Source organism: Manacus candei, unplaced genomic scaffold (genome assembly GCF_025592945.1).
Source record: "Manacus candei isolate 608988 ecotype Guabito, Panama unplaced genomic scaffold, ASM2559294v1 h1tg000014l, whole genome shotgun sequence".
NCBI classification, from domain to species: domain Eukaryota; kingdom Metazoa; phylum Chordata; class Aves; order Passeriformes; family Pipridae; genus Manacus; species Manacus candei.
This window is the reverse complement of record NW_026138062.1, coordinates 60,971,346-60,983,773: the sequence shown is the minus strand read 5'-3', so window position 1 is coordinate 60,983,773 and position 12,428 is coordinate 60,971,346. Positions and strand designations below refer to the sequence as shown.

Here is a 12,428-nt window from a genome sequence, read left to right as displayed (position 1 = left end):
TGATTTTGACAAGAGTGCCCCAGGGTCAGAAGGTGCTCCTAACAAATTTTGAAAATCTTAATTTCTAGGCTTTGGTGGAAGTGGAAGTCAGTGTTGTGCTGGTCTTTTGAATCAAAATCTCTTTTTGTGACAAGAATGTGGATTACTGCTTTTTGTTGTTTTGGAGGCTTTTTCTTTTGTTTCTTTTGGCTTTTATTATTCTTTCATTTTGTTCTTATTAATCTTAGTTCTATCTGTTAAAATTGTGACAGCAGAATATTTCTCATTATCTATGTTCACCTCCAGAGAAATGAACACAAAGGAAACGTGAGCTTCCTAGTAGATTCTCAAGTCAGCTTTGTAGTTTGTTTTTAGTTTTTGAAGAATTTTTTTCATTAAGATTGATTATTACTTTAAATAAGCCAAGTAAAATTATGGCTATGAGTGATGGCTTGTATTTTTTTATATTGTTCATATTAATTAGTGACTGCGGGTATATGTGGCTGCCAGGAAAATATGAAAAGCACTGAGTTTTAAAAGTAACTGTACACAGTGAAATTAATTTTTGAATGTGTTCACATTACAGATTTTACTAGCCACGACATTCCTTATTATTTATTATAACGCCTTACAGCGTTGGACCTTTGGCTCCCATAGGAATATGCTGTGCTCTGCTGACGCAACTCTGGAAAATGCAATAAAAATGCACTGGAAACTGCAGCTTTCTAGTAGGAAGTTTCTTGAAAGCAGTGAAGTTAAAATGCCTCACAGTAAAATGAAAGTAGAGCGGAGGTCAGTGAGCCAGGTAGATATACCCCCTCTCTGTCGCTAGCTGTGCTTTCTTCTTTTTTTTTTCCCTCTTGAAAATTTGGTCTTGAGGTCATCATCTGCGTTTTGGCATAGGACAAACAGAGAAAACTCGTATATTCCTTTCATTGCTGCATAAGGACCCCACAATTTTGCTACATGAGGTTCACATGTTAAGGCAAAAGTTGTTGATTTGTGATTGCAGCTGTGACTTCATCCTGGTTTTGATTATACTGTAGCTGAGTCCTCGGGGGAAGGGCAAGGCATGCTCCAGAGGTGGTTTGGAGCACATACTGTTGTTTGTTCCTCTCTTTCTTTTTCCACTTGTTCAAATAAAATATATCTGTGGCCAGCTGCTAGCCCAGTGGCTAGTGGAGTTGAGGAAAGGGATTTTGCAGACATAAATGAGAGCATCTAAGAATATTTTACAAGAGTCTGATGTTCAGAAAGGTCTGGATGCCTTCTTCCCCATCTCCACCCCCATAAAGGCCTCTCTGAAAAGCCCACTTAAAACACCTCTTTATTCTTTTGGAAGAGTGCTACTTAAAATTAAGGCAGAATCTTCGTATTGCCCAGCTTAACTGCTTGGCACCAGTTGTCCTACATTTTGGTGGAGCTTTGTTACTTGTGTGTTGGTGCTGGAGGGACTTGTAGAAGGCTTGTCCACCTGCTTCTGTGATGGCCAGTGACAAACCGTGTGGAACTAGGCAGAAGCAAGGTGGAACCTGAGGACACAGTAGGGACCCTTCTGCTGCCAGCGTTCAGCCCTGCAATTATAGTGAGAAAATTTGGGGAGGAATGGCTCCCTGAGCAGCAGATTTTGTAAATGGGCTGATCTGCCAGGAGAGGCCCCTTGGAGTTGCTTTTTTTGGTCTTGGTGGTAATTATATTATGTTCCTACTGGTGTTTTCCTGGTAGCTGAGGACAAGTCTGCAGTTTTTTAGGTGTGTTTAGGAGGGCATGAACAGGTGACTATATGTAATGTTTGCATTTAACACGCAAGTCCTTCTTAGAGAAACAATGAGTCATATGCCTGCAGGCACAGCCAGCTTCCTTAGCTTGCTGCTTAGCGAGACTTCACTGAAATTATTTTATCAGAAGCTGATATTTAGCTCCTGAGAGCACTTTGCCTCTTCTGCACAGAAATAATGCTAATTTGTTATACATTAAACCAGCAGGTTAATGCCACTTCTGAAAATACCTGTGCACCTTCTTATTTGAGTCCTCGTACTTCTGCGTTACATACGTACAGACATCTCTCATATATAGAAAGAAATATATATACATATATATACACACACATGCATATATATATATATATATGAAAAAGATGCTTCCTGGTCAAACTTCTGACTTGTAAATTTGTTTGTGAACATTTCCTTAGCAAGAAAAAAAAAAATCCAAAGCAGACACCCTCCCGTCCTCTCATTGCTGAGTGGTTGTAAAGGAATCATTTTAACACACAGCAGGTGTGTGTATGTAGTGATCATATGTTCCCAGGCATTAAGAGTGTTTACATTCTTTCTCTAAGAGGATAATTTTTCTTAGTGCTCTGATCAAATCAATTCTGTTTTAAGTGATTAAGTGTTTAAAAACCGTTTACAGTAGAGTGGATTTACCTTGATTAAGATGATATGCAGCCCTGAATAGCTAGTTGTTCCTGGGAGTGCAAGCAATTCTATTTGAGGAATTACCACAGATCTTAACACTCCTCTGACACCAAAATTTAAGTTTTCTGCTTAAATAAGTTTCCAGAGATAAAATAGAGGTAAGGCTTTAAATGAAAGGCTAGAGAGTCTGTCCTGTGTCATTTCATACCGAATATCCAGTAAACATCAGAGTGCATATGGTGGCATTCTGCAAGCTTTCCTTGTGCAGGTAAGCACAGCAGAGTCTGCAGGGCTGCATGTGCAAGATTGGATTACAGGGTTAGGGACTGTGTTTTCTGACTCTTATCGCTAGTCTTACTCTGAGTACGTGTATTTTCCTTTAAATGTCATCTGGACAGTCTCAAATTGTAGCATTTTAAAGGTCTCTTGTTGACACAAGCATATTAGTTAATTAAGGAAACAAATCTAGACAGAATAAGATATTTTCTCTTTAAGGTTTAGTCATTTTCTTGACATATAACCTTTAAAAAAAGCAGAAAATGAGAAAATGAGAAAAAAACCCACCCACACACATGCACAAAAAACCCCCCAAACAAACAAATAAAAAAATCAAAAAACCCCCCCACTGCCAAAAAAACCCCTTAACAACCACCAAACCATAAAATTCACTGGGATAGGAGAGAGTTATCGTATTCATGATAACTGAGAAGTAAAACTGACTGTCCAGTCTGTTTTTTATGGTTAGAACTGAAGGAAAAAATAAGGAAGAAATGCATATGTATGATAAATATGAAGTAGATTGTTGTTTTTAACACTGATATTAATAATGTCAGGAAAACCATTTTATCATACATGTTCATCATTATTTCATTTTTTTGAATGAGCTTAAGAAAAACTCTGTAGGTTTATATTCAGAGCATTTACATAGTGAGATTGTTTTGGTCATAATTTCAGCTTCATGCAAATTAGAGCTGCACAGCTGAAACGTACCCATCTCTTTAATATTAGTTAATGATTTCTTTAAAATGTATATGGTTACAGGCTAATGCTTCAACAGTAGATAGTAGTGCTTCTTGTTTCAGGAAATGGAATTAAATTGGAATAAGTTGCTCTTCTATGAGTAAGTAAAAAGATTCGATTTTTTGCTGCCCATCAAAAGATTAAAGTAAAATGAAAGTAGCCTTTTGCAAATGTATATTCTAGATTTAATGTTACTTTATTTGAACGATGATACATACAACTTCTTAATGTTCTGCTAGGTCTTAGACAGGGTTCTTAAATGCCACTGAAAAAATTGACAGGAGTGATGATTCAGAAACCTGATCATCTTTACCTTACTTCATCTGCATTGCACCCTTCAAAAAGAGGTTGTTGCTAAGAGGGTATTGCAATGCACTGCATTTCTTCAGGATCTGAACAATGAAGAAGCCTTATGGCAAATTCTTGTTCTTGTGATCTTCTTCATATATCTGTTAAACCAGTGTCATCCCAGTTGATATCCTTTATGTTCTGTGATCAACAGAATTTGTCAGAGATGTGGGGTTTTAAGAATTTGGACTAGATACAATTCAGTTTAGCAAGCAGAACTTGATACTCAATGATTACTATTGTTCAGGGCCCGTAAAAATAGTTTGGAGGCTTAGTCAGAACTACAGTAATAAATGCAGTGAGCAAGCTTTGAAAAAAAAAAAAATTAAGAACAGGATCCTGTGAAGCTATACAGGCCACCTGTGCAAGACGTAACCCTGTGGAGATTTAAGGCTACTTTCCCAAAGGGCTTGTACAATACTTGCAAGAAATAGCTTTGTCGAATTTGCAGCTGCCTGGTTAAGCACAGACCCTGGTCATCTGCTCCCCGACCTGGCAGGTACAACAAAGGCAGAGTTTTGGCCATTGTCTGGTGCTGGAGCAGTGGGAGTTGCCAGTGCTGCCCCTTGAGGTACCTTTGGGCTTTGCTGTATTCCCCTACCCTGGAGTGGGCAGCCCAGCCTGGCACTGAGCACAGAGCACCTCTGTACCAGCTTACCTTGGCCTTGGGGACTCAGGATGGCCTGGGGGGATGAAGAGGCAGAAGGGAGCAAGGAAAGAAGCCCTTGACAAAACATGTGTATGACAGTTTTGGAGAAGTGGCCACCAATGTTGTAGTTTCACCTTTGTCTTAGGGAAGCTATGCACGCAGGTTGAACTGGAGGGAGCATCTGTGCCCTATTGTGGGACACAAATAAAGCTCCTATATATTTACAGATATAAAATATATGGAAACTTACTTCACTGTAAGGGAAAATTATAAGAGCTTGAGACCATGGTGCCTTATAAAAAAGGATGATCCTGTGTCCAGAATCAGATCTCTTATTATAAATGTTTGCTTTCAGAGTAGTGTTCAGGAAGGTTTTCACACTAGCTTTGCATATGTACCTAGCCTACCTGGCTGTAGGCAGTGAAGAGAGATAGGACTGGTTTTCAGAGGGCACTTCCACAATTCCATGGGTGTATTCCTTCTTGGGGGAAACCCTACTTTCTCCATGAGGTACAGCGGGAGACTGATTGGCTAGGTATCTAAGCACTGAGGTGTGAAAGCCTCCTTCCTTCCCTGTTCTGCACTCTTCCTTCCCAAAGGATTGAGTGTTGCTTCTCAAAGCTGCAGTGTACCACTACGTGTTTTGCTGAAGTATTAGTGTCAGACTTGTAAGAGGAAAATTATGATATCAGATGGCTATTTAATCAGATGGCTATTTATCAGCCTATTTGATTAGGTACTTCCATCTCTAAGAAGAAGTCCCAAGGTAGTTATTAGCAACTGTTACTCAGCAAAGAGGGTTTGTAGGGGATCTCTCCTCATTGTTCTAAGAGTGCTTCAGCTCAGTCTCTAGCACTGCTCAGAAACCAGAGAGCTTTAACACAGCAAGTGAGCTAAACTGGAAGGCATCATTATGTCTTTGTGCAAACGTATTTTGGGTATTGGATACTGTTGATCCCCTGTCTCCATAAAATGTAAAGTAGAACCAGATTACCTGTGCTCTTACATCCTAGGAGTAGCAGGCCATGACTGTTCAAATGGGAAAGAAAATGTGTAAGAGGCATGTGATTTAGGACTCAGATAGCCTGAGCAGTACACATGGAGTAAATGGAAATAATTATTTGCTCATAGCATGATAATTGGGGACACTCAATGGATCAGTTTGCCACAAAAGTGAAACAAAGTGAAGTACTTCATTGTCCAGCACACAGCTGCTAACCCATAGAGGTCAGTGCCACAGGAGACAGCTGAGCCAGAGGTATCAGTGCAGCCAGTAGGGAGATTCACAGAGAAACAGTTTGGTTGTGGTAGTTTAGCAGAATAGTCTGAAGGCAGCTAAAATCCTTAAGTGACAGCTGAGGGCACACTAGGAAAATGATCACCCTGTTGATGCTCCCAAATGTTGTCTTTGCCCAAGCCTCTGCTTTTGGCCACTTTCAGAAAGGTTTTTGAACTAGATCAGCCTCTGGCTTTCCTCATGCATTTTTCCTGTAGCACAGGTAAGACTCTGGACTATTAATTCTCCAGTGCTTTTTAAAGCGAGGTAGTGAAGTACATTTTGTTTCAATCCACTAATTATTTACAGCGGGGAGTCAGGCTAACTTTGCTCATGTGGTACTTTATATATGAAAAGTTAACTGCTGTCACGAGTCATTATTTCCATTGAGAATAGTGATTCATCTTTCCATGCATAGTCAACAGATCTCTCAGTGGGAATGAAATTTTAGCTCATGTCACCATTCTGTAGGAGGAAATACATATGGAGACAGGACATTGTGTTTGGATACATGTGTTTTCTGTTGAACTGGGTTTGAGAACTTTTTTCTCAAGTGTTTTGAGTGAATTTAGTATTTATTTTTCCACAGTTAGCTTCAGAATGGTAGTTGCAGAGGAAAAGGCTCACTATTATGGAAAAAGATACGCTTCAGCATGGCCTCTCAAGTGTGGCTCAGTCCTGATTAGGAAAACCAGCTTTTAGCTGCTATAACTGCTACTAGAGATAGTATTGCAATCAATGTTTTAGCTGACATGCATTTCTGTTGTATTCCTTTCATCTGTCTGGTGGAAATTTGCCTTACTTTTATCTAATTGCTTGTCAGAATGGTCTATTAGGGATGCTACTTACATTGGAAAGGCCCCTTGGTTAAGAGCTAACCACACCAGCTCTGCCTTCTGCATTACTGTAATTATGAAAATTTGGAAAGAACAACCATTTGGAGAAGAAAATTTCAGGATCTATAAATGCAGCACATCACAAGTTACTTTGCACTTTGGTTGTGTCCTTTGTGTTGAATTTTTATTTTTTTGCTTTGGCTGTCTTTTTAATGTTCAGTTTACAAACTTAGTAGGGGAGTTGGAATGGAATTGGGAAAAATCTGAAGTCCAAATGTCACAGTTTTGTAAACAGAATAAATATGCTAATGAACAGCATCTGTATGAACTTGGGGTAGCAGTGTGCATATTTTCAAGTATTGTATTTCTCGTGAAGAGGTGTCTTTTATAAGGACAACTCTTTTGAAAGAGCTTTGAAACTGTGTACCATGACGTGATACAAGATTTTGATATTTCTTTTAAGAAATAAGTTTTGGTGCAGTATTTGCCCCAAATTCTAGTCTTCAAGAGTCAGGACATTGACATCCTTAAAAAGATTTTCACAACACAAGCCCAGTTGTGGGAGAATCTCTTTTCCAAGTGCAGAGTCCTAAGCTTTGTGCAACCATAGGAGTGATGACAGTCAGAGGAGTGCTGTGAGAATGTTTTCAATTGCCTTTATCTTTTGGTGCTTCCTGCAGCACACTTTGGCTTAGGCAATGCCTGTGGTAAGAGGCGGTTAAATTGATGTAAAGACCAAGTTGATTTGACATGCTTTTTAACCAAGTGTTTATTAGTTGAAATAATTTTGGGTGTTTTTTGGCATAATTTGTGTTTGAGTGGGAACTTGACTCATTGTCAGAAGTCTGTGTATATTTGAGCATGTTAAGCTGACGTTACCAAATGGAACCGTGGGAGGCTTTTGGCTTGTGTTTATGGAGTATAAACCAAAGCTCCTACCTTGCTGCCTGAAGAGCCACAAAAATGTTAATATAAGTCAGAGATGCAAGAAAAAATGTATTCCATATAGTCTGTCTACTTGTCAGTACTAGCTTTTTCCTTGGGTTCCTTTCCACTATTTTGTTCCATCTAGTTTTAGGTATCACAAGGGATGAGACTTCCTCTGCATTCCTGTGGAAATTATTTTGCAGTCCTCATAAGACTTTGTGAAATTTTTCCCTCATTAATGTTTCCCGGTTCTTATATTTCCAGAGCAGAACCCACACCAAAACTGTCAGGGGTTGCTTTCTGGTTAGCTTTGCAAAATGATTCAGGCTTCCTTCTTGTCCCTGTCTGCTTTCGTTAACCGAGTGAACCAGTGATCATTCACGTGCCTCAAGCTGCAAGTGTTTTAGGAGAGGTATTGTTATACCTGCTGGTGAAGGGTGCTGTGAACATTTTAAATCAACCTGCATGTATCAGGTGAAGCAGTAGTAGCTGTTAGAGTTTCTTTTATTGTATTTTCTTGTGTTTCCCTCAGACTGGATTTTCTGCACAAAGTCTAGTGTCTCTTAAATCTTCCTAACTGGTTTCCCTTGTTCTCTTCTCTCTGACCCCGCTCCTCTGTATCACTAAGATACTTGCATATAAGCTATGAAAAGGCCAATTTTAGGCACTTAAAGCTAGATTTAGATGAAATCAATGTTTCATTGGTAAGCAAAAAGTAAAATTATTCATATAAGCCGCTTGTAAGATTGGGCATTTTTTCCCCACTTCATCAAAGATAATTTGTTCCTAAAGAACATGTTTGTATTTGTCTTGAGCATGTAACGGTCCAAACTAATTTGAGCTATTGTATGAGTTTCCAGGAACACAGTAGCTTTTGCAATTGCTTCAAACCCCAGAATGTTTCTGGTCTATTATCATTTAATTGGTTCCCTCTATTTTATTTTTTAATTGCATATATATATATATATATATATACACAGTAAATATATGCTTAGTCTAATCGTTATAACTAAGTTCATCAGGAACTGTAGTGATAGGACAAGGACATTCATTTGAATGTTACTTGATTCATGAACATTTGTTCGTTTGATTCATGAGCCAGATAAAGTAATTGGGAATTGCTTACTTTTGCTTTTTGTCTTTGTGTTTTGCTCGGTTTGCTAAGCTAATTTCTTGTGTGTTGACTTGCTTCTCTGCCTTTAGCTTGAGTTACAGCACACAATAAGGTGCACAGTGGCAGCTGCTTTTTGAAAAGTTGCCATTTGGAAGGAAGCACAGAGGGTTGTCCTGCAGACCTGCACGTACACGCACAACATACGTTACGTGTGGATACGCCCTACCTCAGGTGGGAACACAAGCAGCTGAAGGCATACAGACTTTTTGCAACACAGAAGCAGTTTTGTGAAAGATGTTTTTTTCCGAGTTTGTAAATGCTTTCTTAGATCTGGTATGTATTCTGAAGCGTTGCACAGTATGATAACAGATGAACTCAGTTGCTTGCTGCCAAAACCCTGCAAAGAGTGAGCGGTATGCAGCCTAAGGAGGAACACTGCTCTTTTAAGACTATGCCAACCTTAATATTGTTACTAAATTATGGTTTAAATCACAAAATCATCACAGTATTGTTGAAAGGAGGTGCAAACTAGGCACACTGTACAAAAAGGGGGAGGATATGTGCAATACCCGTGAAACCATAGTGAAAAAGGAAAGTAAGAAGCTGTGGATTTCACATCTTATCAGGATATTTGCGCTGCATGATCACAGTCTCTCACCAGTCTCATAACTGAGCCTTTTAAAAAACATACTCTGCACTTCTAACTGCTGTTCTCTCACAGCCTGTTCTGGTGCCTGAATTGGAGAGATTGTGGTGTGGTGTTGTCTCCTCAACAGCCCTTACACAGTGTGTCAAAAAGCAGTAAAGCAAAGAAACTTGGGTTTGGTGATGTGGTGAGTCTGTATCATCTTAAGCTTCTCAAGCGGAAACAGTGGCCAATGCAGTTCAGTAAAGTGATCAGAAGTAAATTTACACCATAAGTGGAATTTCTACTCTAATTAAAAAAAATAAAATTAAACACATGAACTTTTATACAAGTAAAGCTTGTATGCCAGGTATCATTGGTCTGCATCATTGTGGCTCTGTTCTCCCACAGCCAATATAACATGGGTGCAAATTTTGGCTCATTTAATGGAAATATGGGCATGATTGATACAGATCACATTTTTGCTACTGAAAGATTCATTCATACACAGAGCTCATGCGAGTGATTGTGTGAATGCTGCTTCATAAATGAATTTAAAAGGTTTCTGACACTCTGCCTGACTTGAGGCAGCTAATTTTAAAACATCAGGAAGTTTTGCGAGGTTGTTGAGGATGGAAGTTTGTTGTGTCGCTTTATAACTAAGTTCTGTGCAAATTCAGAGGACTGTTTGCTGCTTATACAGCTTTAGTTCAGCTTTTGGTTCTACTGAGCAACTGGACAGTTTTATTTGCTGAGAGTTGGCCAAGGGGGTCTCTGTGGGAGAATGCTGATAAACCTTACTATTTTAAACCTGAGTCTCTCTCTGCTGTTTTTGAAGCACAATGTATCTCTTTCTTCTGCATATATCCTGTTGTCTTGCCTCCCCATCCCTGGTTTGGCCTGACTGCTGCAAAGGTGGCAACACTTCCCAATTTCACATCACATGTCCTCTTTGTGATCTTTCTCATTTGCTTGACCGTTCATTTCCCTCGGTTAAGCACTTTGAGACTGTTCAGTGACTTCCATCCTGTGCACCCTGAAAAGTCATTGTTCTTCCAGTGTCCCTGCAAGACTGCATTGTTTTGGTGAGGCAGTTCAGGAGTTAAAGGCTTGTGGAGTTTCAAAGAACTGCCGGACAGCTGCTGTAAAGTATCCCTCCAAATCCTAGCTGACCTCATTCTTGTCAGACAACAGTGATAATATCCAAACACGGGTGCAAGACAGGAAGTGTTTCAGGAAGGTATGTGTTTCGTGCAAAGACATCAGAAATGTGCTTTCTCCCAGGGCCACTTACCGTAAGATCCACATTAATTTAAACGAAACAGTAAAATTCCAGAATGTGTTTACAGAAACATTATTTCAGTCCAAAAAAACCATTGCTTGTTGCTCTAGTGTGCAAATGGCAAAAGCAGATGAGTTGACCACTGTATGTATTTAATATAATGATATTGCTGGCTATATGAACCTACTTTTTAATCGTATGGAGGATTCACATATCAAAACTTTTGATAGTTTTGTTTACTATTTTTAAGCAGTATCTTTGACTTGAAAAAGTGATGTGAGAGAAATACAAATCTACTTAGAACACATTTTCACATTTACTTTACATTTTCACATTTACTTTGATATCTAACAAGCTTTTCACTAATTTAATCAAGTGAATTCCGTAATAAGCAGAACAAAATCCCATTTTCCCCCCAATGCGTTCTATGACTTAGAATTTAAAAGAATTGGATAAATGGAGCAATGCCCTCGCATTCCCAGTGTAGGAAGTGTGAGAAAATCTTCTAAATTTTTGCAAAGAAATGAAGGAATGGTTTGGCTTTTGAAAGATCTAACATTTTTTACTAGTCAGTCTACCAAGTTATCTGCAAAAAGTGTCCTATATGTACTGGTTATTGTTATTTTCATCGTACTGAAAAATTCATACATGAGAAATGACTTTATATTTTATTTATATTTTTCAGTAGCACCCACTTAAAAACCTGCAAATAGAAATAATTCTTACCGGTTCAGAGATCTTCTGCTGATAGTTAGGGATATTTTCCCCTAAATTTCCTCTTAGTTGTCTCCAGAACTGTGTCTCTTATTGTATGAATCTGCAGTAAAATTCAAAAGTAAATGATTAGTTTTAGCAAACATAAGTAAATATTGCTTAAGAGATTTCTTTAGATTGCAGAGGTCCTTATTTCAGAATTAACTTGATAAATTTATTAAAAATAATTTATTAAGAGTTAGAATAGATTGAGTAAAGATTCTACTATTTAAAAAGTTGCACATGAATGATATGATTAACTACAATGAAGTCTAGCAGATGCCTGTAAGAATATTAAAATAAAGCACAGCTATTTACCCTTGAATTATTGTTCCATTTAAAGGCTTGTTTCTTCTGTACTTTTTTCCTGTATTGTTCTGCAGTTTGAAAAACATTCATTTCTGTTGGTAAGGAGTGAGCAAATTCTAGCTACTGGAACTTATGCAGGTAATTTTATCTTTGGAGATTCCCGAGTTTGTGAGGCTGGGTCACTGCTCTCCAAGGGCCCTTTGAAAAGCTCAGCCCGCAGCCAGGGAGCTGCAGGATGCTGAATGGTGTACTGGCAAAGGTTGGTCTTTTTTTACAGAGGTGTGACCAAGTTGTTCAGGTGAGGTGCACAAGGAGATAAAGGCAGGATACTGGAAGGAAGACCTGAGTGAAACTGAACTCAACCCTGCTACATGCAGAGGAATGAAACTAGCATGATCTGTGTTTTTAGATGATGATCCAAGGATGTAACCGAAAAGAAAGGGAAGGGATTATTTGGATGCAGCAAGGCATATTTTTGTTATTTGCTGGTAGCAACTCATTTAATATACACACACAGTTGTTTCAGACTGAATTATATTTTATATTTGTCTGCTGTTTCTGGAAGTTATTGCCAAGAGTGAAAAACCGCATAATATATTGCTAGTATTAAACCAACTATTACTGATGGATAATGACAGAGTAGAGGGAGAAGGCACCAGTTAGTCTGGGTTAGCTCATGTGTTCTGGATAACTCTTTCTTGAACTCTTAGATTTCTAAAGTTCTATTAGACTATGTTGCTTTTTGGATGTGTATAATTGTCTCTGTGTCAATGTCAGGTAATCTCAAGTACTCCCATGATAATCTTTCTTGTGTTTTTTCAGTTAATGTGCCATTTGGTCACTTTTCTATTGGCTATTTTAATATGATAACAAACACCACAAAGCATGTTTGA

At 38.6% G+C, this 12,428-nt stretch overlaps 2 protein-coding genes across 7 annotated transcripts in view; one reads left to right on the top strand and one right to left on the bottom strand.

Annotated features, from left to right (window-relative positions):
- Nucleotides 1-12,428, top strand: part of CMSS1 (cms1 ribosomal small subunit homolog) — a 223,668-nt gene that overhangs the window by 90,112 nt on the left and 121,128 nt on the right. The gene's annotated exons all lie outside the window — the stretch shown is intronic.
- The window catches only part of FILIP1L (filamin A interacting protein 1 like), a 144,287-nt gene that overhangs the window by 87,875 nt on the left and 43,984 nt on the right, over nt 1-12,428 (bottom strand). The window contains exon 2 of the mRNA XM_051780936.1: nt 11,200-11,290. The gene's annotated coding sequence lies outside the window, so the exon portion shown is untranslated. The remainder of the gene's footprint in view (nt 1-11,199; nt 11,291-12,428) is intronic.